General features: G+C 37.2%; 1 protein-coding gene and 1 long non-coding RNA gene across 8 annotated transcripts in view; one reads left to right on the top strand and one right to left on the bottom strand.

Moving 5' to 3' along the window:
* The window catches only part of ANAPC10 (anaphase promoting complex subunit 10), a 218,519-nt gene that overhangs the window by 20,950 nt on the left and 181,292 nt on the right, over positions 1-16,277 (bottom strand). For all 3 annotated transcript variants that reach the window (XR_013167480.1, XR_013167479.1, XR_013167481.1), the window contains exons 7-8: positions 13,460-13,531; positions 7,856-7,984 (exon numbers count right to left, since the gene is read on the bottom strand). The gene's annotated coding sequence lies outside the window, so the exon portion shown is untranslated. The remainder of the gene's footprint in view (positions 1-7,855; positions 7,985-13,459; positions 13,532-16,277) is intronic.
* Positions 1-16,277, top strand: part of LOC143666275 (uncharacterized) — a 144,531-nt gene that overhangs the window by 23,523 nt on the left and 104,731 nt on the right. The gene's annotated exons all lie outside the window — the stretch shown is intronic.

The following is a 16,277-nucleotide window of genomic DNA, read 5'->3' as shown; positions in this document are numbered from 1 at the left end:
AGGGTAAGATAATGGGTAATTGGAGCTGAAGGGATACAGACTGTGCAACAGGACTAGATACAAAAACTCAAAAATGGACAACACAATAATACCTAATTGTAAAGTAATCATGTTAAAACACTGAATGAAGCTGTATCTGAGCTATAAAAAAAGAAGAAACTCAAGCCCCTGTCCTGAGTTTTATGTGTTCTTTATAAATTCTGAGAAGCTAAGCATCTTGTGTATAATCTGGTAGTTCCTTTGAACTTTGGATATCTGTGTGACACCTGAGGCTCACAGTTAGAGTTCTGCACTATGAAAGTCAGCATTACTCCTTTCAACAACTATTTAAAAAGCTGAAAAAGAGATCGGACTTTAATTAGAGACACGAATGAGGTTGGTTAGGACTAAAGTAAATCAGACAATAGGGTAAATGTTGATAGTTTCTATATTTTAAAACTTTAGTATCTGTGTAAGAACAAAAGAAGAAATGCTTATTTTGTCCCAAATTTAATTTTTCTGTGGCATACTATCCAACTTAATCTGTCTGGTCAGTTTATTTAAACAACCTAAATACATGGAGCCTAGAATAGGGAATGAGATCTTGTTATTCTGTACAGATTTATGTAATGCCCTGATACATCCCAGAGTATTTTGGGCAGAAAATTAAAAGTATTTCCAAAGGCTCTTTGTGGGACTGGGGAAAAATAAGGAACTATTAAACTTCCCCACCTGGAGAATTCCTTATATTTGTAAACATTAGGGACTCCAAATTTAATAAGTCAAGCCCTTGATCTTTGGATCGGCCCTTATGAAACTTTTTCCTTCAAAGAAGAAGTTAGTCCTACTCATAATTATGCCTAAGAGTCACTCCCAGAGAACCTCTTCTGTTGCTCAGATGTGACCTCTCTCTCAGCCAATTCACTACCCTCCCCTCTACATGGGACATGACTTCCAGGGATGTAAATCTCCTTGATAACATGAGATATGACTCCCAGGGATGAGTCTGGCCCTGATATTTTGCAGTTGAAAATGACTTCCTCACCAAGAGGGGGAAAAGAAATGAAACTAAACAAACTTTCAGTGGCTGAGAGATTTCACATAGAGTCAAGAGATCATTCTGGAAGTTGTTCTAATGCAATATATAGATATTTCTATTTAGTTTTTAGTGTATTATAAAAGCAAGAAGGAAATTCTTAAAACTGTTGAACTATAACCCAGTAGCCTGGATTCGCAGTGACGACTGTATAACTATATAGCTTTTATCACATGACCTTTTATCACTGTGTAAACCTTGTGATTGACACTCCCTTTATCTAGTATATGGGCAGATAAATAATAAAATAAATTCAAAAAATAAATAAATAATAGGGGGGATAAAGGTGTGGGATGTTTTGAGTGTTCTTTAGTTTTTGGAGTAATGAAAATGTTCTACAATTGATTGTGGTGATGAATGCACAACTATAAGATGATACTGGGAGCCACTGACTCACAGTATACTTTGGATGGCTTATCTGATGTGTGAATATATCTCAATAAAATTGCATTTTTTAAATCTATTTAAAAAAAATAAAAACCTCAAGTTCCTGATAATTGAGACCAGCAAAATACTTTCTGGGCACTCAAAATGTCTGTGTCTTCTTATTACTGTATCTTTCAGTTTTTCTGCAATTTTTGACCCCAGGAGTAACCTTTACTTCCTTGTGAGTTCAATTGGACTTATAAGAATTTTTTATTTTACCCAATATTACAAAGGATTTTCAAATTATTTATCCAGCCACACTGTTGGAATCAAAAGCCCTCAAATTCCTTCCAAGGCAATATTTGGTGCACATTTCAAAAATAATTCCATGGAGAATGTACTTTTATTTGATTTCCTACAAAGTACCCATTGAGAAAGAGTAATTTTGATCCAGAGCAAACCAGAAAATCAGTATTTGATATTACCATTGATCTCATAACCAATTATTTCACAAAATTAGCTTCCTTGAAGGAGAATTAGGAATTCTTGCCTCTAATCCCAGTTTATTGTCATTATTTTGGATTTAATCTTTGAACTTCCTGAGCCTCAGTTTCTTATCAGTGAAAACAGGTAAAAGACCTATGAAAACTCCATAGAGTTGCTGTAAGAGTGCAAAGAGGTAACATTTAAGATAGTACTTTGCACACTGTAAAGAACTAAAATATCATGCTATTAGAGTATTCAAAATAAGAATATTAATTGTGAAAGAATTAAGAATCTCTCTTATAATGCTCCTATTTGGGTACCCAAGTAACTTTCCTGAAATAAAAGACTATCAAATTTCTTTAATGAATTTGTAAAATATACAAAATAAGAAAGATAAAAAAGTAATCTGAGATAACAAGAAATAAAGGAGTAAATAAATAAATAAATAATAAAGAGAGTTAAAGGAATAAAATTTTAAAATATAACTGGATTGGGATCATGCTATTTTAAAATTCTATTTTCTTAAATTTCCAGTCCTATTCTTCATAAAGTAAGCAATACTATCAGTATAAAAACATCCAACAATTATCAATAAAGATGTATCATAGAAAATTTTTAAGTGAAATAGACATTTAAAATTTTTTAAAGTGAATTGCCTGAACATGGGAAATTTTTATCTCTAAATTTTCATTAATGTAGCTTACATGAAAAATGCATTAAAATTTTATGGATTTTTAAAATCATGCCTCCATACATGCAATGATACTAATTCCAAAATAGTATCAGTCCAATCACTACATCAAAGCTGGATATTGATACCTTTACAGATCAGGGTCTGAAATTTTTGCTGATTTCTTTTTAAATACTAGCTGGTGGTTTGTTTGTTTGTATATAATTTAAATCATGGAAGAATCAACTTCCAGCTAATACAGTAGTTTATACTGAAATGGGGCACTGTCCCCTATTTCAAATCATCCCTGTGCTGAGTAAAATATTATAATCAAATAAAATTAAACATCTGAGCTATTAGATTATGACACAGAAATCTTCAGTTACCAGGAATGAAGAAGGAAATCAAAGAATGGGAAGGTGAAACTGAAGCCAAGGGGCTCACTGGGTAACCAGAACCAGTGATGAGTCTTGCTGTCTAGAAGCTAGGGCTTAAAATCTAGGAAAGGAGGAGAATTCGGGGACAGACTCTGTGCCCTTAGGGCAGTAAAACTGAACCACAGATAAAAGGCCAAGAATCTGGAGGAGCCTCTCTTTAAGTAAAAAGATACTAGAAAAACTCTATTTACTGAGCTAGGAAAAGAAGAAAGTGTATCTGTCTTAGAGCCTTGGGCAGGAAGAGTCATCTTAAAGGGGAACCCCAGATCTGTAGCCTATTAAGAATAAGGTTTGGATTCACATTACCCAGATGATACAAAGATTCCTAGGCTGAGAAGTGAATTTTTAAAATTGTCAAGGAACATTAAATCCACAGGCCCCATTCTGAGGAAAGCCGGAAACCATTCTATGGGTCCTTGCCCACAAGCCAGGGCATACAGGACTCCCTTAGAAAAATGAGCTTATAATAAAAAAATATAACTCACATGAGGAAATAAGACATGCAAGCACTTCAATTCATTTGACAAAGGTAGACTTCGCATCCTCAGATAATAAGATCATCTAAATGAAACTCTGAAATAAGTATATTTTAAATGTTCAGATAAAGAACAAAATAGAAGATCTTCTGCCTCCAGCACTAGCTGAAGAGACCCCAAATTGGTTCCCTGTAACTGAGAAGTTAGAAGATTATGATTATTGAAACATTACATAAATATTTCTTTTTACTTTCTAGTATATTCAAATAGACTGAAGGAAATACCTGAAATTTCTGAACTGTAATCCAGATGCCTTGATTTCTGATAATGATTGTATAACTATATAGCCTTTGTTTTGGGATTATAGAAAGTTTGTGACTGACCCTCATTTGTACTCCCTTATCCTGTTTGTTATTCAACTTTAGAGTCTTAAAATCATTAAGGACAGCCCCCTCATGTTTTGAAATGAAGGGCCCTGACTCAGCTCAGCACTAACCCAGCCTAATTCTAAAACTATCTTGCTAAATGGGACTGGATCTAACCAAAACTGGCCCACCTAATATGCGCAGGAAATTAAACTTTAGCCTATAAGAGACCTGACCCCATTATAATACTAAAATCACACCCGTCTTCACCATTTTTTTACCCACGTTCTGTGACTAAGCATGCAATCAACGTGCACATGCTCAACAGTTAGATCATTTCTAACACTCACCATCTCAACACATTGTGCTCATTATCCTAAAACCTACCCATCTTTTGTTTCTATAAAAACATTAGTGAGGATTATAGGTACTGTTGAGCCAAGATGGCAGCTTAGTGAGGTGTGGGATTTAGTTTGTCCTCCAGAGCAGCAAGTAAATAGCCAGGAACAGTACAGAACAACTGCTGGGGCAGCATCAGTGACTGGCCATACAGCATACCCCAGTCTGGACCAGCTGGACCAGCTACGTGGCCTCCCAGAACCGTGAGTTCCCCAAGCTGCAGGGCTGGCGCCCCTCCCCCACAGGCTGCTTCCCAGAGGGGAAAGGAAAGAGACTTTACCAGCAGCAGGTGCTGAGCCCAACCAAACACCAATTGTGGAATTAACAAATTCTGACTACTAAAAATAGGCCCCCAGCTTAGCAGAACCTTGACTAAAAGTGGAGGTCCCCGGTTTTTGCCCCGGCACAGAGGGGGCAGGGCTGACAGAAAAAGAAAAAAGAAAAAAAACTTTTTTTGGATCTGAAAAAGTCTGGGCCCTGCAAGAAAGGAGGGGGCACATAGGACCTGGAGATACACAGAGCAACATACCAACTTAAACTCTTGATTGGCAAACCCGAGGAATGGGGTCCTGCTCTGAAAAGGATTTTCTTTTTCTCTTTTGTGCCTGTGTTTCTATGGATTGATTACTCTTTGGGTACAGCTGCAAGGCTTCTTGGGCTCCACTGCCCCAGACATAGGCAGAATTGAGCTTGTTTGAGAGCTTGTCTGGAGTTTGTGCCTTCCCCAGGACAGGGGTGGGGCCCAGCTCCGGTGGATTCCCTCCCTCAAGGAATTCAGACCCCAGGGTCTGGAAAAGGGAAGCGATTAAAGCCAGCTACAACCTCTCCTTTGTCTCCACCACGCCCCCAGCAGAGAGAGTCTGCTGAAGTTAAAGGAACCGCATCACCTTAAGCTAGTGGGACCCACAGGCAGACAAGCACCACATACTGGGCAGAACAGGAAAAATGCCAAGTCCAGAGACTTCATAGGAAAGTCTTTCAACCTTCTGGGTCTCACCCTCAGGGAAAACTGATGCAGGTGACTCTTTCCTCCTGGGAGGATACCACTTTGGTCTGGGAAAATCTGGCTGGGGTCTATAATACCTAAGTAGACCCTCCTAAAGGGTGGGAGAAAGGTACCACACAGGCAGGGCAAGAAACAAAAAAAAAAAAACAAGAACTGAAAAATTCTGATCTATTAAATAAAACCTAAGCTAGAGGACTAGAATAAGCTGAACTGAGTGTCAAAGAACAGACAACAAAGTCATCCTAGGAAAAAAATCCTAGGGAAAAAAAAAGTGAAAACAATCTCCAGAATAAACTAATTAAGGTAATTAAATGCCTAGACGCCAGCAAAAACTAACGAATCATACTAGGAAAATTGAAGAAATGTCCCAGTCAAAGGAACAAACCAACAATTCAAATGACATATAGGAAATGAAACAATTAATTCAGAATGTTCGAACAGACATGGAAAACCTCATCAAAAACCAAATTAATGAATTGAGGGAGGATATAAAGAAGGCAAGGAATGAACAAAAAGAAGAAATCGAAAGTCTGAAAAAACAAATCACAGAACTTACGGGAATGAAAGGCACAGTAGAAGAGATGAGAAAAAAAACAATGGAAACCTATAAAACCATTAGTGTTACTGCAGTTCAGGGAGACAGATTTTAGACCAATAGGCCACCAGATCTCCTGCTTCACACCTAGCAAAAAACTCTTTCTCTCTTTAAAACACTGGTATGTGTCTCAGGAATTGGTAATTTGGGTACATTGGGCAGTGAACCCGCTGTATTATCCCCAAGACACTCCATGACCATTTTTGTTGTTGGAGAATTGGATCCTGATTACAGGATGGTCTCAGCTGTGCATCCAACTGTCAGAATTCACCTTTAAATTCAAAACCCTGCATATTTTTGAGTTTCCATGGTTTAGAACTTTGGCCCCCCACCTCCATATGAAGACACTCTAAAAACAAGTAGATTTTAGATCTGGATCATCAGTTGACAGCATTAGGAACATGTTTAATTACAAAACATCAAAACTTGAATGATTCTTTCATTTAGTATGGAATTCCCAGAGATCAATTAATATGCTATGAAAAAGACAGACAAAAGAAGAGATGTAGGAAAATAACTTTGATCATGCAGAGATTTAGAGAGAAAATTAATGAACTCTTGATATTTTACCTCTGTGCTAGAGCTTTTATGATACACAAGGAAATAAGTGTTTCTTCATTAGTATCCAAATAGAAAGTACTTAGTTGCTAGGTGGAATGCCAATTGTTAGATTTAGAATTCCACTCCAGTAGACTTTCTCTGCCTCAATGTCTCTATTTTTAATTTGACCTCTCCCCTCCTATGGAGTCAATAAAAATGATCATAATATAAAAACAGCCCAAACAGCGGGCCACGGTGGCTCAGCAGGCAAGAACACTTGCCTGCCATGCCAGAGGACCCAGGTTTGATTCCCAGTGCCTGCCCATGTAAAAAAAAAAAAAAAAAAAAACAGGCCAAACAGAAACCCAGACATGTCTAGATCTAGAATAAGAAACAGTCTGTTAGAATTAGAGAGAGGGGAGTGAGTAGGGAAAAGGAATGTTTGGAGTCAAAGAAGAAGATGACATGTCTCAGCACAAGGGGTGGAATATCTCACCTTGAGTGGCAAGGAAGTGTACATTGAGGCTGAAGGTGAATAGTTAAGATTGGGGACAAATGTAATGTCAATATAGGAAGAGGAAGTCCCCATTTTACATGGTTAAATGCAGAATCTAGAACTTATGGTCATTCTCTGATGCCTCAAGGCTTGGCTTTTCTTGGCATGCGCCTGGCATAGATATCAGTTTTTTCATTGAGAACTCTGACTGCAGAAGTAGCAATGAGGCATCCTCAATGGATTTTTTGACAGTGATCATCAACAAGTAAAAAAAACTAGCAGATGTCAGGTGGTTAGTAGTTGACAAATTTGTTTAACAGAACAAGTGACATGTGTCTAATAGACATCTCAAATTTAGCTTGACCAGACCTATCCTAATCTTCTTGTCTCAAACCTGTTTTATCCAAAGCCTTCCCTATTTTGGATGATGATTACTACAACTTCCTATTGGTCAGGTCAAAGAACCTGGAGTCATTCTTGAGTCCCTCTTTATATTACATCACTTATCCAGTTTGTAGGGAAATCTTATTGGCTCTACCATCAAAACATGTCCAGATTCTAAACAATCCCTACCATAACTCTGGTGTGAACCACTCAGTGTCAATTCTTGCCTGGATTACTGGAATAACATTCAACCTTGTCCATTTGCTCCCACCCTCGCCCTCATTTAGTCTACATACAACACAATAGTTGCAGTAATTGTTTTACCATTTTTAAAGGAACTTTAAATTGACCCTCGGGACCTGGGTTACCAAATGGCTCCCAGCAAAGGAAGCATACAAGGTGAACACTCTATGCTGACACAGACTTCAGGAATGTGCAGCTTGAAGAACAAGACTTACAGGAAACAGGATAAGAAAAAGAGGCCTAAGCTCTGACCAATCAGTTTTGGACAAGTTTCCTTCTGCCTTGATGTTCCAATAAGCCTGGAGAACAGAACTCACCTGAAAATTGCCTTTTCCCTTCTCTGTTTGGACTGTAAGTTTCCAATGCCCTTTGACTTTAGAACACAGCTTTTACTTAGTGTTGCCATATTCTCCAATTGTTATACTGTTAATAAAGCTCTCTTCTTCCTAAAAAAGAAAAGAAAAGGATAGAAACCATAAGGCAAAAATCAAACATTATTGCAAAGGATAGATGTTTTTTGAAATAGAATAAAATCAAAATTCTAAAAGTAAAAAATGTAATCATTACAATTAAAAACTCAAAACACAGGTTAAACAATGGAATAGTTATGCTGAAGACAGAATGCATTTGAAGATGTGAGCAGAGAGATGTGAGGAAGTAACTCATCAAAGAAATAAAAGGATAAAAACTAGTAGATGGAAGTTAAGAAATAGAAAAGAATAAGAGGGGCCAACAAATGAATAAATATTCCAGAAGGAGATAATGGGTAAGAAATAAGATTGAAAGAGAAAATGGCTAAGAATTTTCCAAAACTGATGAAAAATATGAATACTCAAATTAAAGAATCACAATGAGTTCTGGGCAGAACTTCTTTTAAAAATATCTATTCTGTACATATGGCAGCAACTATAAAATATCCAAATTAAAGAAGTCTTAAAAGCCTTGGGGGATTGCAAAGGAAAAGGTCTGAAAAGCTATAGTGTAACGAAAGAAAAAAACAAATAGATTAACAGTAGAATTCTCAAAAGTAAAAATGGAAACCAAAAGATATCAAAATATCTTCAAAATGCTGAAAGACTTAACTGTTAAACTAAAACTGTATACCAAACTAAACTATCATTCAAGAACAAAGGTGAAATAAAGATCTTTTCAGATTAATAAAGATCAAGAGTATTTATCACCAATAGGTCCTCACTAAGGTAACTTCTAAGGAATGTACCACAGGAATTAAGAATATAATATCTGAAGGAATGTTTAAGATGGAAGAAAGAATATTTGAGCCAAAAAGAAAATGTGTTTTAAAAAGACTGTCTGAGACTTCTTGGTCAAGATGGCGGCTTAACAACGTGCGCGTTTTAGTTCGTCCTCCAGAACAACTACTAAATAACCAGAAACAGTACAGAACAGCTCCTGGGGCCACGTCCGTGACCAGACACACAGTGTACCCCAGTCTGGACCAGCTGGACTGGTTGCGAGCACCCCCCCCCGAACTGTGAGTTCCCAAAGCTGCGGTGGCCAGCACCCCTCCCCACAGGCCGCTTCCCAGAGGGGCAAGGAAAGGACTTTACCAGCAGCAGGGACTGGGCACAATCAAACGCCAATTGTGGAACTAATTAACAAATTCTGACTACTAAAAATAGGCCCCCAGCTTAGGTGAAACTGATCAAAGCGGAGGTTGCTCATTTTTGCCCCAGCGGCAAGGGGGCAGGATTGACAGAAAAAGGGGGGAAAAAAAAGAAGGAAACAGAGGTTTTTGTGGCTGTGTATCTACAAAGGTTTGACTGCCTCTGGATACAGTGGCAGGACTTTTCAGGCTGCAACTGCCCCAGGCATAGGCAGAAGTGAGCTCTTTTGGGGGCTTGTCTGGAGCCTGTGCCTTCCCCAGGGGAGGGGTGAAGCCCAACTCAGGTGGAATCCCTCCCTCAAGGAATTCAGACACCAGGGCTTGGTAATTTGAAGCCATTAAAACCAGCCTACAACCTCTGCTCTGTCTCCACCACGCCCCCAGCAGAGTGTGCCAAAGTTAAAGGTACTGCATCATCTTATGCTGGTGGGACCTGCAGTCAGACAGGCACCACACACAGGGCAGGATAAGAAAAACAGAGTCCAGAGACTTCACAGGAAAGTCTTTCAACCTGCTGGGTCTCACCCTCAGGGAAAACCGATGCAGGTGACTCTTTCCTCCTGATAGGAGGCCAGTTTGGTCTGGGAAAATCTGGCTGGGGTCTATAATATCTAAGTAGACCCTCCTAAGTGTGGTGGGGGGGGAGGCAACACACAAGCAGGACAAGAAACAAGAAAACAAGAACTGAAAAATTCTCCTCTGTTAAACAAAACTTAAGCTAAAGGTCCAGATAAAGCTGAACGGAATGTCAAAGAACAGATAGACAACAAATTCATCCAGCAAGAAAACCCTAGATAAAAGAAGTGAAAGCAATCTCCAGAATAAACTAATTAAGGTAATTAAATGCCTAGACATCAGCAAAAAATAACAAATCACACTAGGAAAATTGAAAATATGGCCCAGTCAAAGCAACAAACCAACAATTCAAATGACATACAGGAGCTGAAACAATTAATTCAGAATGTATGAACAGACATGGAAAACCTCATCAAAAACCAAATCAATGATTTGAGGGAGGATATAAAGAAGGCAAGGAAAGAACAAAAAGAAGAAACTGAAAGTCTGAAAAAAAAAGAACTTATGGGAATGAAAGACATAGTAGAAGAGATGAAAAAACAATGGAAACCTACAATGGTAGATTTTGAGAGACAGAACATAGGATTCCAAAACTGGAGGATGGAACATCTGAAATCCGACAAGAAACAGAAACCATAGGGAAAAAAATGGAAAAATATGACCAGGGACTCAGGGAATTGAAAGACAATATGAAGCACACGAATATATGTGTCGTGGGTGTCCCAGAAGGAGAAGAGGAGGGAAAAGGAGGAGAAAAACTAATGGAGGAAATTATCACTGAAAATTTCCCAACTAGTATGAAAGACTTAAAATTACAGATCCAAGAAGTGCAGCGTACCCCAAAGAGAATAGATCCAAATAGACATACTCCAAGACATTTACTAATCAGAATGTCAGAGGTCAAAGAGAAAGAGAGGATCTTGAAAGCAGCAAGAGAAAAGCAACCCATCACATACAAGGGAAGCCCAATAAGACTATGAGCAGATCTCTCAGCAGAAACCATGGAGGCGAGAAGACAGTGGGATAATATATTTAAATTATTAAAAGAGAAAAACTGCCAACCAAGAATTCTATATCCAGCAAAACTGTCCTTCAAAAATGAGGGAAAAATTAAAACATTTTCAGACAAAAAATCACTGAGAGAATTGGTGACCCAGAGAACAGCTCTGCAAGAAATACTAAAGGGAACACTAGAGACAGATACGAAGACAGAAGAGAGAGGTGTGGAGAAGAGTGTAGAAAGGAAGACTATGAGTAAAGGTAAAAAGAAGGAAAATTAGATATGACATATAAAATCCAGAAGGCAAAATAGTAGAAGAAAGTACTACCCATGCAGTAATAACACTGAATGTTAATGGATTAAACTCTCCAGTCAAAAGACATAATCTGGCAGAATGGATTAAAAAACAGGACCCATCTATATGCTGTCTCTACTCAAAGGACAGGAGGCCAAGGACACAAATGGACATTTTACACATCAATGTTTATAGCAGCATTATTAACAATTACCAAGAGATGTAAACAGCCAAAATGTCCATCAACAGACAGATGACTAAACAATCTGTGACATTTACATAAGATGTAATATTATGCAGCTGTAAGACAGAATAAAGTTATGAAGTATGTAACAACATGAATGGACCTTAAGGACATTATCCTGAGTGTGATTAGCCAGGAACAAAAGGACAAATACTGTATGGTCTCACTGATATGAATTGACATTAGTGAATAAACTTGGAATACTTCCTTGGTAACAGAGACCATCAGGAGATAGAAATAGGGTGAGATATTGGGTAATTGGAGCTGAAGGGATACAGATTGTGCAACAGGACTGAATATAAAAACTCAGAAATGGACAGCACAAAACTACCTAGCTGTAATGTAATTATCTTAAAACACTGAATGAAGCTGCATGTGAGAATGATAGAGGGAGGAGGGCTGGGGACATAAATGAAATCAGAAAGAAAGATAGACGGTAAAGATCGAGATGGTATAATCTAGGAATGCCTAGCATGTATAATAATAATGAAATGTACAATGTACAAATTTTAAAAATGTTTTTGCATGAGCAAGACCAAAGGAATGTCATTATTGCAGGGTGCTGAAAATAGATGATAGTTAATAATTTAAAATGTCACCTTATGTGTGAGACTAAAGCAAAAAATGTTTGTTACAAAATTTATATTTTGACTAGAGCATTTCCTAATATAACTCATGTAGATAGTTTGATTGAATGTCATAAGTACTTGGAATCTCAGGTAGGACATGAGATTTTGTTGGTTTGTCCAGAGTGATGACCCGATGAATCCCAGAGTGATTTGATCAGTGACTGGAAAAGTATTTGCAAGCCCCCTCTGGGAATGGTGAGAGTGGGGAGAAATTCAACCTCCCCAAGTTGAATTCTTGATATTCTCACAAGCAGTGTGGACAACCAAAGCTATAGGCTGAGCCCGCAGTCTTGAGGTTTGTTCATATGAAACTTAACCCCACAAAGGATAGGTCAAGTCTACTTAAAATTTAGGCCTAAGAGTCACCCCCAAGAGAGCCTCTCTTGTTGCTTAGATGTGGCCTCTCTCTCCAGCCAACATGATGAGCAGTCTTACCACCCTCCCCCTTTCTGCATGGGACATGACTCCCATGGGTGTGGACCTTCCTGGCAACATGGGACAGAGATCCTGGAATGAGCTGACTCAGCATCAAGGGACTGAGAAAAACCCTAGAATGAGCTGAGAATTAACATCAAGGGATTGAGGGAACCTTCTCGACCAAAAGGGGGAAGAGTAAAATGAGACAAAGTGTCAATGGCTGAGAGATTCCAAACAGAGTTGAGAGGTTATCCTGGAGATTATTCTTATGCATTAAGTTGATATCACCTTGTTGTCCAAGATGTAGTGGAGAGGCTGGAGGGAACTGCCTGAAAATGTAGAGCTGTGTTCTAGTAGCCATGTTTCTTGAGGATGATTGAATAATGATACAGCTGTCACAATGTGACTGTGTGATTGTGAAAACCTTGTGTCTGTGGCTCCTTCTATCTACTTGTCAAAAGATGAGCAGAACATATGGAATAAAAATAAATAATAGGGGGAACAAATGTTAAAATAAATTTAGTTTGAAATGCTAGTGATAAATGAAAGTGAGGGGTAAGGGGTATGGTATGTATAATCTTTTTTTTTCTCTGTTATCATTTTATTTCTTTTTCTGTTGTCTTTTTATTTCTTTTTCTAAATTGATGCAAATGTTCTAAGAAATGATGAATATGCAACTATGTGATGATATTAAGAATTACTGATTGTATATGTAGAATGGAATGATATCAATGTTTTGTTTGTTAATTTTTTAAATTAATTTAAAAAGTTTAAAAAAAGACTGAAATGGTAACAGTAATATAGAATATGTGAAGTAAAAAAAAAACTAAACTGTAACATGGAAGATAAAAGGGAAGATTAAAGAACTCTGAGTTTCTCATGTTGTTTGTGAGGAACTAGAGATACCTATCAACTTTAGAATTATTAAGGAATTAATAATTCAGTATGATTTAAAAAAAAGAAACTTAAAGGTAACCACTTAAATAATACAAATTATGAATGCTTTCTAACATGAAAGGGAGGGATAGAATGAAAGAAAAACCATGATGAGTAAAAAAACTTTTAAAACATAGTATAAATAATTCCAATAGTATAAATATTGTTAGTCATAAGAAATGCAAATGTATTAAGCTCACCTATTGCAATATGATGACCATCAGACTGGGATAAAAATAAATTCAGATAATAGGCTGTTCACAAGAGAGACCCTTCAAACAAAATTATGCGAAAAATTAAAAACAAAGGATTAGAAAGCTACCAAATAATAGGCAATAGTCATGAAAAGAAAGCTGGAATTCCAGTATTAATTCCAGATGAATAAAATTTAAGGCAAAAAATATTAATGGAGATAAAGAACACTACTCAGTGATAAAGAGAATAACCCAACAGGAAGATACAGTGATCATACTCTTGTATGTTTCTTGAAATATTTTGACCAAATTAAAAAGAGAAACTGACAAGTGCATAATCATAATTGGAGATTTTAATAAATTCAGGGCACAGTTCATTTGAACAATAAATTTGACAAGTTTTATCAAATATATTTATATACAACCCTGTGGCCAACAAAGAGATAACTACATTCTTTTCAGACACACACAGAATACTAAAAAGATCGACCATATGCTAGGCACAAAAGACATCCCCTAAAGATTTAGAGAATCAATATCATACAGACCATACTTTCACAAAGCCATTAAATTGAAATCCATAATTAAAGAAATGTTAAATGGAACAAGAACTTTTGCTGAACTTTCCAGCTATGTAAAGATGAACCCAAATTTTCAGCCCAAGATTAATACTGTGTTAATAAGTATTTCATAGCTACTTATTCATAGCTAGATTTTTCTGAAGTATTAATCTAATTTATCTCAGGCCCTGTATCAGTGGGACTAACTCTAATTTCCAGGGCTGATTTAGGGCTCTTTAAAGCTTATATGTCATATCCATTCGTATTATGTTTGTAGATGTTTAAATTGTGTATAAGTGGAAGTGTTAGAGATTTAAAGATTTGTGATACATTGCAAATGGTTTCAAGGCACACGTTTTTCCATCTAAGGGGTAAAGTTGCTAATAAATTCCAGAAACTCACATTTTCAAACTCTAATAAGTCAACATCAGCATATAGGGTTCTGGTTTTGATCACACTGTCATATCGATTTGATGGGTTGGGCCTGTACATTTAGTAAGTGTTTCCCACAGGGATCACTTATCTATGAATAATCTAAATCTCCACAACAGAAGTTCTTGGGTTCCTTGGCTGGCTATGAAAGAAAAAAAAATGTTGTTTCCCTCTTGGGATACAACAGATCTATTGATCTGAAAGCCTGCATCCTCTAAAAAAGTAAGGGATTTACTTGGTTCCAGCAGCATCCAGGGAGCATGTGCCTAATATGCCTTTTGGGAATTCAAAGTGGTCACATTTTTTACATTTTGCTAGGGCACTGTCTTAAGATATTCCTTTGCTCCCACTCTCCTGCTTTTCTAGGAGTTTAGCACAGGATTTTCTTGCATTAAATATCCTTTGAAATTCTTTTGACTCCTCTCACCAAACCCAGTAAAAGATTCCTGGACTTTTTCTCCTTTTTTCCCCTCAATTAAAAAAAAAAAAACCTATCCATAGGACAATTATAATGAAGAGTTCCTGCTTGCAAACGATAGCGCTTTCTGTATACATGATTTACTTTAACACTAAAGCATATATTACTTTGCCATGTTCAAAACCAGCCAGAGCTTAGCTCTAAAAGTGCTGACCACTGTCCTGTGATAGCACATGGCAGGCATCCAATGGACACTTGCCAGATTAAACTACATGGTGAAGAAATTTCCACCTGCAATTTGGTGGTGTTTAAAACACATTTTGCTCACTAAATTTTAAAAAGCCATATCAATATAAAGGAAGAGACAATATATTAAGAAAGTTTGGCTTTAAAAATATCATAAAGTAACCAAACAAATAAAAGACCTTGCTAGTCTTGTACGTCTCTTAGAAACCCTATAATTAACCATCTGTGCCACTTAGGTTAAGCACTTTTAAGGAATAGAGTCTGCACATATCCAACATTGCTGTGAACTGAGGTGTTTTCTTTCTTTTAAAGTAAAAAAAAAAAGTTAACATGCCACCTGTTTCTACTTGGAAGAAACTCTAGAGTGCAAATGCAGTTATATGGGATACTGCTTCTTGACATCATCAGAAAATCATGGTCTGACCTCACATCATTACTACATCATACAAATATTATTCCTAACCATGCCAAGATTTTGTGATTCAAGATGTGGACTAAAAGGGGAGAGAAATGTGATCCTTAAGTGAGAGAAACTTAGATGCATGTGAAATCTGGGCACTGAAAGAGCTGAAGTTCATGCTGTACTGTGGAATGCATATCAAATGTCATTCGTTCATTCATTCGTTCAACAAATATTTACTGTGTGCCACTATGCCCCAAGCCCTGTCCCAGGCGTTGAGTATACAGCAGTGAACAAAAAGACAAAGTCCCTTCCTCATGGCACTTACGTGCAGACACACAACATACAGTAGACAAAACAAATAAATCATACACTATGTTCAATGACAATAAGTGCTATGGAGAAAATATGAAGCAGGGAAAGGGAATACTAAGTGGCAGGGTCGGAAAAGGTACTGCTGCTTCTTATACAGTGTTCAGGGCAGATCTTACTGCAGTAAATAATCTAATATATTTGTATCATAATTAATTCAGTCAATAAGTCAAACCTTCCTCTCAAATAGTTAATATGTAATACCCAAATTAGTCTAACGTTCTCCACCTGGAGAATCTTTTGATCTTTTTTCCTCATTAAATTAAAACGTACCAAAATGCTGTCCTTGTTGCTTAGTGTGTCAGGCAGTTTGATGTACAAAAATCTGAACAAATACCCCTGACCCCCACTCCATGTGCTGTATGCAATTATTAGAGTGATTCTTTAAAGGACTTG

The sequence above is a fragment of the Tamandua tetradactyla genome, chromosome 22, assembly GCF_023851605.1.
Source record: "Tamandua tetradactyla isolate mTamTet1 chromosome 22, mTamTet1.pri, whole genome shotgun sequence".
Classification (NCBI taxonomy): Eukaryota; Metazoa; Chordata; class Mammalia; order Pilosa; family Myrmecophagidae; genus Tamandua; species Tamandua tetradactyla.
Note: the sequence above shows the minus strand (reverse complement) of the source record. Positions and strands in the feature narration are given on the sequence as shown.